The sequence below is a fragment of the Nomia melanderi genome, unplaced genomic scaffold (genome assembly GCF_051020985.1).
Source record: "Nomia melanderi isolate GNS246 unplaced genomic scaffold, iyNomMela1 scaffold0094, whole genome shotgun sequence".
Taxonomy (NCBI): Eukaryota; Metazoa; Arthropoda; class Insecta; order Hymenoptera; family Halictidae; genus Nomia; species Nomia melanderi.
Genome location: NW_027475209.1, coordinates 225001 through 232500, shown reverse-complemented (window position 1 = coordinate 232500; position 7500 = coordinate 225001). Strand labels below are relative to the sequence as shown.

At 49.8% G+C, this 7500-nt stretch overlaps 1 non-coding gene across 1 annotated transcript; it reads left to right on the top strand.

Moving 5' to 3' along the window:
- The first annotated feature begins 5634 nt into the window (after positions 1-5634).
- LOC143175467 (5.8S ribosomal RNA) lies at positions 5635-5789 on the top strand. Its single transcript, XR_013000237.1, has one exon. It is a non-coding gene; the product is annotated as a 5.8S ribosomal RNA (ribosomal RNA).
- The last annotated feature ends 1711 nt before the right edge of the window (positions 5790-7500 follow it).

Here is a 7500-nt window from a genome sequence, read left to right as displayed (position 1 = left end):
ATTCATACTATGAAAACTTACGTCTCTCGACGATGGGACGATCCACGCGAAGAGTTGTTTACGTGTACGCGTATGGTGCGATTGCGTCGATTCGCTTTTCTGTACGGGGAGAAATAGAACGTTGAGTTGACTTATCGGGTCTTCGTTGGAATTACCGTCGCTGGCATTGTAAACTCCAGATGACCTTGTGATTCCTTCGTCGGGCACTGGTAAAGGGTGGCGATGATGCGTTCTATAATAGAAATACCCGTCGTAGCGTTTCTTCCGAGTCAACCCGCTCACGAAACTCTCTCTCTCGTCGTGGAATCCCCGCGTCGGAGAGTAAAACGCCGAAGGCTTACTATGAAACTTACGTCTCTCGACGATGGGACGATCCACGCGAAGAGTTGTTACGTGCACGCGTATGGTGCGATTGCGTCGATTCGCTTTTCTGTACGGGGAGTAATAGAACGTTGAGTTGACTTATCGGGTCTTCGTTGGAATTACCGTCGCTGGCATTGTAAACTCCAGATGACCTTGTGATTCCTTCGTCGGGCACTGGTAAAGGGTGGCGATGATGCGTTCTATAATAGAAATACCCGTCGTAGCGTTTCTTCCGAGTCAACCCGCTCACGAAACTCTCTCTCGTCGTGGAATCCCCGCGTCGGAGAGTAAAACGCGAATTCATACTATGAAAACTTACGTCTCTCGACGATGGGACGATCCACGCGAAGAGTTGTTTACGTGCACGCGTATGGTGCGATTGCGTCGATTCGCTTTTCTGTACGGGGAGAAATAGAACGTTGAGTTGACTTATCGGGTCTTCGTTGGAATTACCGTCGCTGGCATTGTAAACTCCAGATGACCTTGTGATTCCTTCGTCGGGCACTGGTAAAGGGTGGCGATGATGCGTTCTATAATAGAAATACCCGTCGTAGCGTTTCTTCCGAGTCAACCCGCTCACGAAACTCTCTCTCGTCGTGGAATCCCCGCGTCGGAGAGTAAAACGCGAATTCATACTATGAAAACTTACGTCTCTCGACGATGGGACGATCCACGCGAAGAGTTGTTTACGTGCACGCGTATGGTGCGATTGCGTCGATTCGCTTTTCTGTACGGGGAGAAATAGAACGTTGAGTTGACTTATCGGGTCTTCGTTGGAATTACCGTCGCTGGCATTGTAAACTCCAGATGACCTTGTGATTCCTTCGTCGGGCACTGGTAAAGGGTGGCGATGATGCGTTCTATAATAGAAATACCCGTCGTAGCGTTTCTTCCGAGTCAACCCGCTCACGAAACTCTCTCTCGTCGTGGAATCCCCGCGTCGGAGGGTAAAACGCGATATATAATAGTATATGCCAGTGGTTCGCGCGCGTCGTCTCTGAGATACGCGGTCGACAGAGTTCCGAAAACACGTGATGTGCCACGATTTCCGTGCGTCTTACATCTTTCGACGATGGGACGATCCACGCGAAGAGAACGTTCGTGCTTGCGTGAGGTGCAACAGCGTCGATTCGCTTTTCTGTACGGGGAGAAATAGAACGTTGAGTTGACTTATCGGGTCTTCGTTGGAATTACCGTCGCTGGCATTGTAAACTCCAGATGACCTTGTGATTCCTTCGTCGGGCACTGGTAAAGGGTGGCGATGATTCGTTCTATAATAGTAATACCCGTCGTAGCGTTTCGACCGATGTCACCCGCCACGAATGTCTCTCTCGACGTGGAAACCCCGCGCCGAAGAGTAAACGCGAAGGCTTACCATACGAAAGAAAACGGTATTATACGCCTGTGGTATGTGCGTCTCGGCTCTGTGATACGCGATCGGCAGAGTTACAAAAAAACGTTGATGGGCCACGATTTCCGTGCGTCTTACATCTTTCGACGATGGGACGATCCACGCGAAGAGTAGTTACGTGCTCGCGCGAGGTGCGATAGCGTCGATTCGCTTTTCTGTACGGGGAGAAATAGAACGATGAGTTGACTTATCGGGTCTTCGTTGGAATTACCGTCGCTGGCATTGTAAACTCCAGATGACCTTGTGATTCCTTCGTCGGGCACTGGTAAAGGGTGGCGATGATTCGTTCTATAATAGAAATACCCGTCGTAGCGATTCGGCCGAGACACCCGCCACGAAACTCTCTCTCGTCGTGGAATCCCCATGTCGGAGAGTAAAACGCGAAGGCTAACTATATAAGAAACATATAGTATTATTTATGCCTGTGGTTCTCCGTTTGTCCTACTCTCAGATACGCGACTCGGAGAGTTACGAATAATCGTGATGGACCACGATTTCTGTACGTCTTACATCTTTCGACGATGGGACGATCCACGCGAAGAGATCATTCCTGCTTGCGTGAGGTGCGATAGCGCCGATTCGCTTTTCTGTACGGGGAGAAATAGAACGATGAGTTGACTTATCGGGTCTTCGTTGGAATTACCGTCGCTGGCATTGTAAACTCCAGATGACCTTGTGATTCCTTCGTCGGGCACTGGTAAAGGGTGGCGATGATTCGTTCTATAATAGAAATACCCGTCGTAGCGATTCGGCCGTGTCACCCGCCACGAAAATCTCTCTCGTCGTGGAATCCCCGCGTCGTAGAGTAAACGCGAAGGCTTGCTATAGAAGACTATAGTTTATACGCCTGTGGTTTACGCCTGTGGTATGTGCGTCTCGGCTCTGTGATACGCGATCGGCAGAGTTACAAAAAAACGTTGATGGGCCACGATTTCCGTGCGTCTTACATCTTTCGACGATGGGACGATCCACGCGAAGAGTAGTTACGTGCTCGCGCGAGGTGCGATAGCGTCGATTCGCTTTTCTGTACGGGGAGAAATAGAACGATGAGTTGACTTATCGGGTCTTCGTTGGAATTACCGTCGCTGGCATTGTAAACTCCAGATGACCTTGTGATTCCTTCGTCGGGCACTGGTAAAGGGTGGCGATGATTCGTTCTATAATAGAAATACCCGTCGTAGCGATTCGGCCGAGACACCCGCCACGAAACTCTCTCTCGTCGTGGAATCCCCATGTCGGAGAGTAAAACGCGAAGGCTAACTATATAAGAAACATATAGTATTATTTATGCCTGTGGTTCTCCGTTTGTCCTACTCTCAGATACGCGACTCGGAGAGTTACGAATAATCGTGATGGACCACGATTTCTGTACGTCTTACATCTTTCGACGATGGGACGATCCACGCGAAGAGATCATTCCTGCTTGCGTGAGGTGCGATAGCGCCGATTCGCTTTTCTGTACGGGGAGAAATAGAACGATGAGTTGACTTATCGGGTCTTCGTTGGAATTACCGTCGCTGGCATTGTAAACTCCAGATGACCTTGTGATTCCTTCGTCGGGCACTGGTAAAGGGTGGCGATGATTCGTTCTATAATAGAAATACCCGTCGTAGCGATTCGGCCGTGTCACCCGCCACGAAAATCTCTCTCGTCGTGGAATCCCCGCGTCGTAGAGTAAACGCGAAGGCTTGCTATAGAAGACTATAGTTTATACGCCTGTGGTTCACCGGTTGCCTGCTCTCCGGGGTACGCGATCGCGCAGGAGTTACGGAAGAACTTGATGGGCCACGATCTCCAAGCGGCTATATCTTTCGACGATGGGACGATTCACGCGAAGAGAACGTTCGTGCATGCGTGAGGTGCGATAGCGTTGATTCGCTTGTCTGTACGGGGAGAAATAGAACGATGAGTTGACTTATCGGGTCTTCGTTGGAATTACCGTCGCTGGCATTGTAAACTCCAGATGACCTTGTGATTCCTTCGTCGGGCACTGGTAAAGGGTGGCGATGATTCGTTCTATAATAGAAATACCCGTCGTAGCGTTTCGACCGATGTCACCCGCCACGAAATTCTCTCTCGTCGTGGAATCCCCGCGTCGGAGAGTAACCGCCGAAGGCTTGCTATAGAAGACTATAGTTTATACGCCTGTGGTTCACCGGTTGCCGGCTCTCCGGGGCACGCGATCGCGCGAAGGTTACGGAGGGACGTGAAGCGCCCGAGCAATGAAACGTCCGCAGGAGGAAACGAGCAACCGCCGAACATTGTTTCGCGACGTTTCCATAATGTATTGTCGTTTCGCTCGCATCCCGCTTCTTTCCCCTAGTTTCCTCGACGCGTAGTTTCGCAGCCTTAGTGGACGAATCATTCTCGATTCGAGGAAAGATATGCAGTGGGGCGTGCAATGAGCCCGCCAGAGACCACGATCTCCAATGCGTCTTTACATCTTTCGACGATGGGATGATCCACGCGAAGAGAACGTTCGTGCTTGCGCGAGGTGCGTTAGCGTCGATTCGCTTTTCTGTACGGGGAGAAATAGAACGATGAGTTGACTTATCGGGTCTTCGTTGGAATTACCGTCGCTGGCATTGTAAACTCCAGATGACCTTGTGATTCCTTCGTCGGGCACTGGTAAAGGGTGGCGATGATTCGTTCTATAATAGAAATACCCGTCGTAGCGATTCGGCCGAGTCACCCGCCACGAAACTGTCTCTCTTTCGTCGTGGAAACCCCGCGTCGGAGAGTAAAACGCGCGAAGGCTGTGACTGTAACATATATATATACAGTATACAATGCCTGTGGTTTTTGCGCGTGTCGGCTCTTCGGTATACGCGATCGGCCAGAGTTACGGAGGGACGGTGAAGCGCACGAGAAATTGAAACGGCCGCACGATTGGAACCGAGCAACCGTCGAACATTGTTTCGCGACGTTTCCATAATGCGTTTTCGTTTCGCTCGCATACCGCTTCTTTTCCCCTAGTCTCTGAGACGCGTTTTCGAGCCGTTCTTCTACTATCGATTCTCGTAGAGAGAAGGGACCGGGTAGTCTGGAAGTGGAACCCGCATCTTGCGTGTACCGTACACGGAATTGAGAGGACCGGCCGTGAAGCTCGTTTTAAAGCCGTGCGTCTGACACCCAACTCTTGCGCGCCAATTTCGCGGCAAGAGATAATATGGGACGAATGACCGGCAAAGAGCCAGCTGTGAAGTCTGTTTTTTTAATCGAATCCGTGGACGTGTGTATGCCGTAGCGTCGCTCGTCGTGTTCGTTCATGGTCGTTCCGAGAGAAAGAACGAAAGCGGTAACGAAGGGACCGGCCGTGAAGCTCGTTTTAAAGCCGCGCGTCTGACACCCAACTCTTGCGCGCCAATTTCGCGGCAAGAGATAACATGGGACGAATGACCGGCAAAGAGCCAGCTGTGAAGTCTTTTTTCATTATTTGCTTTCAATCGATCGATCGGTACGATTCGTGCAACGTTTCGCGCGATGCGACGCGAAAACATGCGCGCAACAATAGATGCGTCTGATCGGAAGAACGCGAGGGTCGACTGCACGCGATGGATTCAGTATCGGGTAGGATACAAAATATATCCCCGTCGTTTCCACGCGTGCGAGTCTTCTGCGTCTTTCGCGGGTTTTTGAATGCACTATACGCCCGGAACGTCGAGAAATATATACATATTACTTGAACGTTTTTCGTCTCGAAAGGCTTCGGTGTCGTCTCCAAGGCGACGCCTGAATCTCCTTCGCGCGCTGGTCGGAGATTCAGGTATCAACTTTTATCTTCTCTTTGAAAGAAGAGAGATATTAGGTCGAACAAATGAGAATAAAATTATATATGTGAAATATAAAATTTATACGATTACCCTGAACGGTGGATCACTTGGCTCGTGGGTCGATGAAGAACGCAGCTAATTGCGCGTCAACGTGTGAACTGCAGGACACATGAACATCGACATTTCGAACGCACATTGCGGTCCACGGATACAATTCCTGGACCACGCCTGGCTGAGGGTCGTTTACGTACCATACACTGCTTGCGTAGCTCTGTCAAATCCCCGCCGTCGTTCACCTCTTCGGATCGAACGTTTTTTTACCGAAGGGCGCAAAGAACGTTTCTGAGTCGGGTTAAGAGAAGGATGCTACGTACGAGCGAACGATGGGTGTCTCGTCGGCGTTTGTCGCGGACACGCGAAAATTCTGTGAATTTCACGGACAGTGTACGTTCTAGTTGTTGCAAAACGATCGGAATCGTTTGTATGGACTCGCGTGAGTGTTCGCGGCGTCGTGCGTCGTTCAATTACGACCGCCCGCGGATACCGCTCCACTGCGATATGGATCTGAGCGACAACTTTTTCGGCTGTTCGTGAGATGAACGGTTTCGTGTGTTTAGAAAAATTTTTTTTCCCGCGCTCCCGACGTCACCTGAAATGATGCGTCAGAGGTGAAAGAAAATATTAAGAAGTCGAGAGAGAGAGAGACTACACACGTTTTATTCATATTTTGTATACCGTGCGTGAGACGGATGTGCACGACACGTCGTATGTCGGTATATTACCGACTGGCCCCAGGGAGATTGTTTTCTTCCTCTCTTACGAATGAGATGTACGTTTCGGAGGATCGTCGTTACCGAAACACACGGCAAAACGAGACTTCTCGCAGCAGAACCTTTATACACAATACACATCGACTCTTTTTACCCCGAGAGAGAGAGAAAAGGTGTATTTCTTTTTTTTATTTTTCGAATTCGACGCACGAACGCTTTGACGACTGGAGAAAAACACGGTGTGTGTTAAAATCGTGCGGGACGAGCATGCGTATTCGTAACGGGTCGAATAGTTCTTATTCCCCGTCGTCGCGTGTCCTCGCTGGACCACCACCGTGCGCTTCCGCCACGTTCAGTTGAATTTCGAAATATATATATATAAAAAGAATCACCATATACTCTCTTTCGGGAGGTGTATTTTTATCGGTTTCTGCTATAGAGAAGAGACGGAGATCGTGTTGTGAGGTGTAACGTTTCTGTATCCCCGTTTCGGAGGATCGTCGTTATCGGCGGAACACACGTCAAAACGAGACTTCTCGCAGAACCTTTATACACAATACACATCGACTCTTTTACCCCGAGAGAGAGAAAAGGTGTTTTTCTTTTTTTTTTATTTTTCGAATTCGACGCACGAACGCTTTGACGACTGGAGAAAAACACGGTGTGTGTTAAAATCGTGCGGGACGAGCATGCGTATTCGTAACGGGTCGAATAGTTCTTATTCCCCGTCGTCGCGTGTCCTCGCTGGACCACCACCGTGCGCTTCCGCCACGTTCAGTTGTATTTCGAAATATATATATATATAAAAAGAATCACCATATACTCTCTTTCGGGAGGTGTATTTTTATCGGTTTCTGCTATAGAGAAGAGACGGACGATCGTGTGTGACACCACGTGGTAACGTTTCCGTATCCCCGTAAAATACGTTTATCTTTTCTCGTAGAAAAGAGAGAGGAAGAGGCAGGAGCTCCTCTTTGGCGAGGCTTTCGAACGTCGCGTCCCGTCCGCCGGAATATAATGATATAAATATATAACCGCCGCCGACTTTGTGCGAAAGCGTTGAAACGAACGCGTCGGTCGCCCCATGGTGTGTGTTTGTCGTGTCTTCTTTTCCTCTTCTGCACTTCTCTTCACTGTCGATCGCGAGACCGCGCGAGATCCGCTTCGGTCGTCCAGTCCCCGA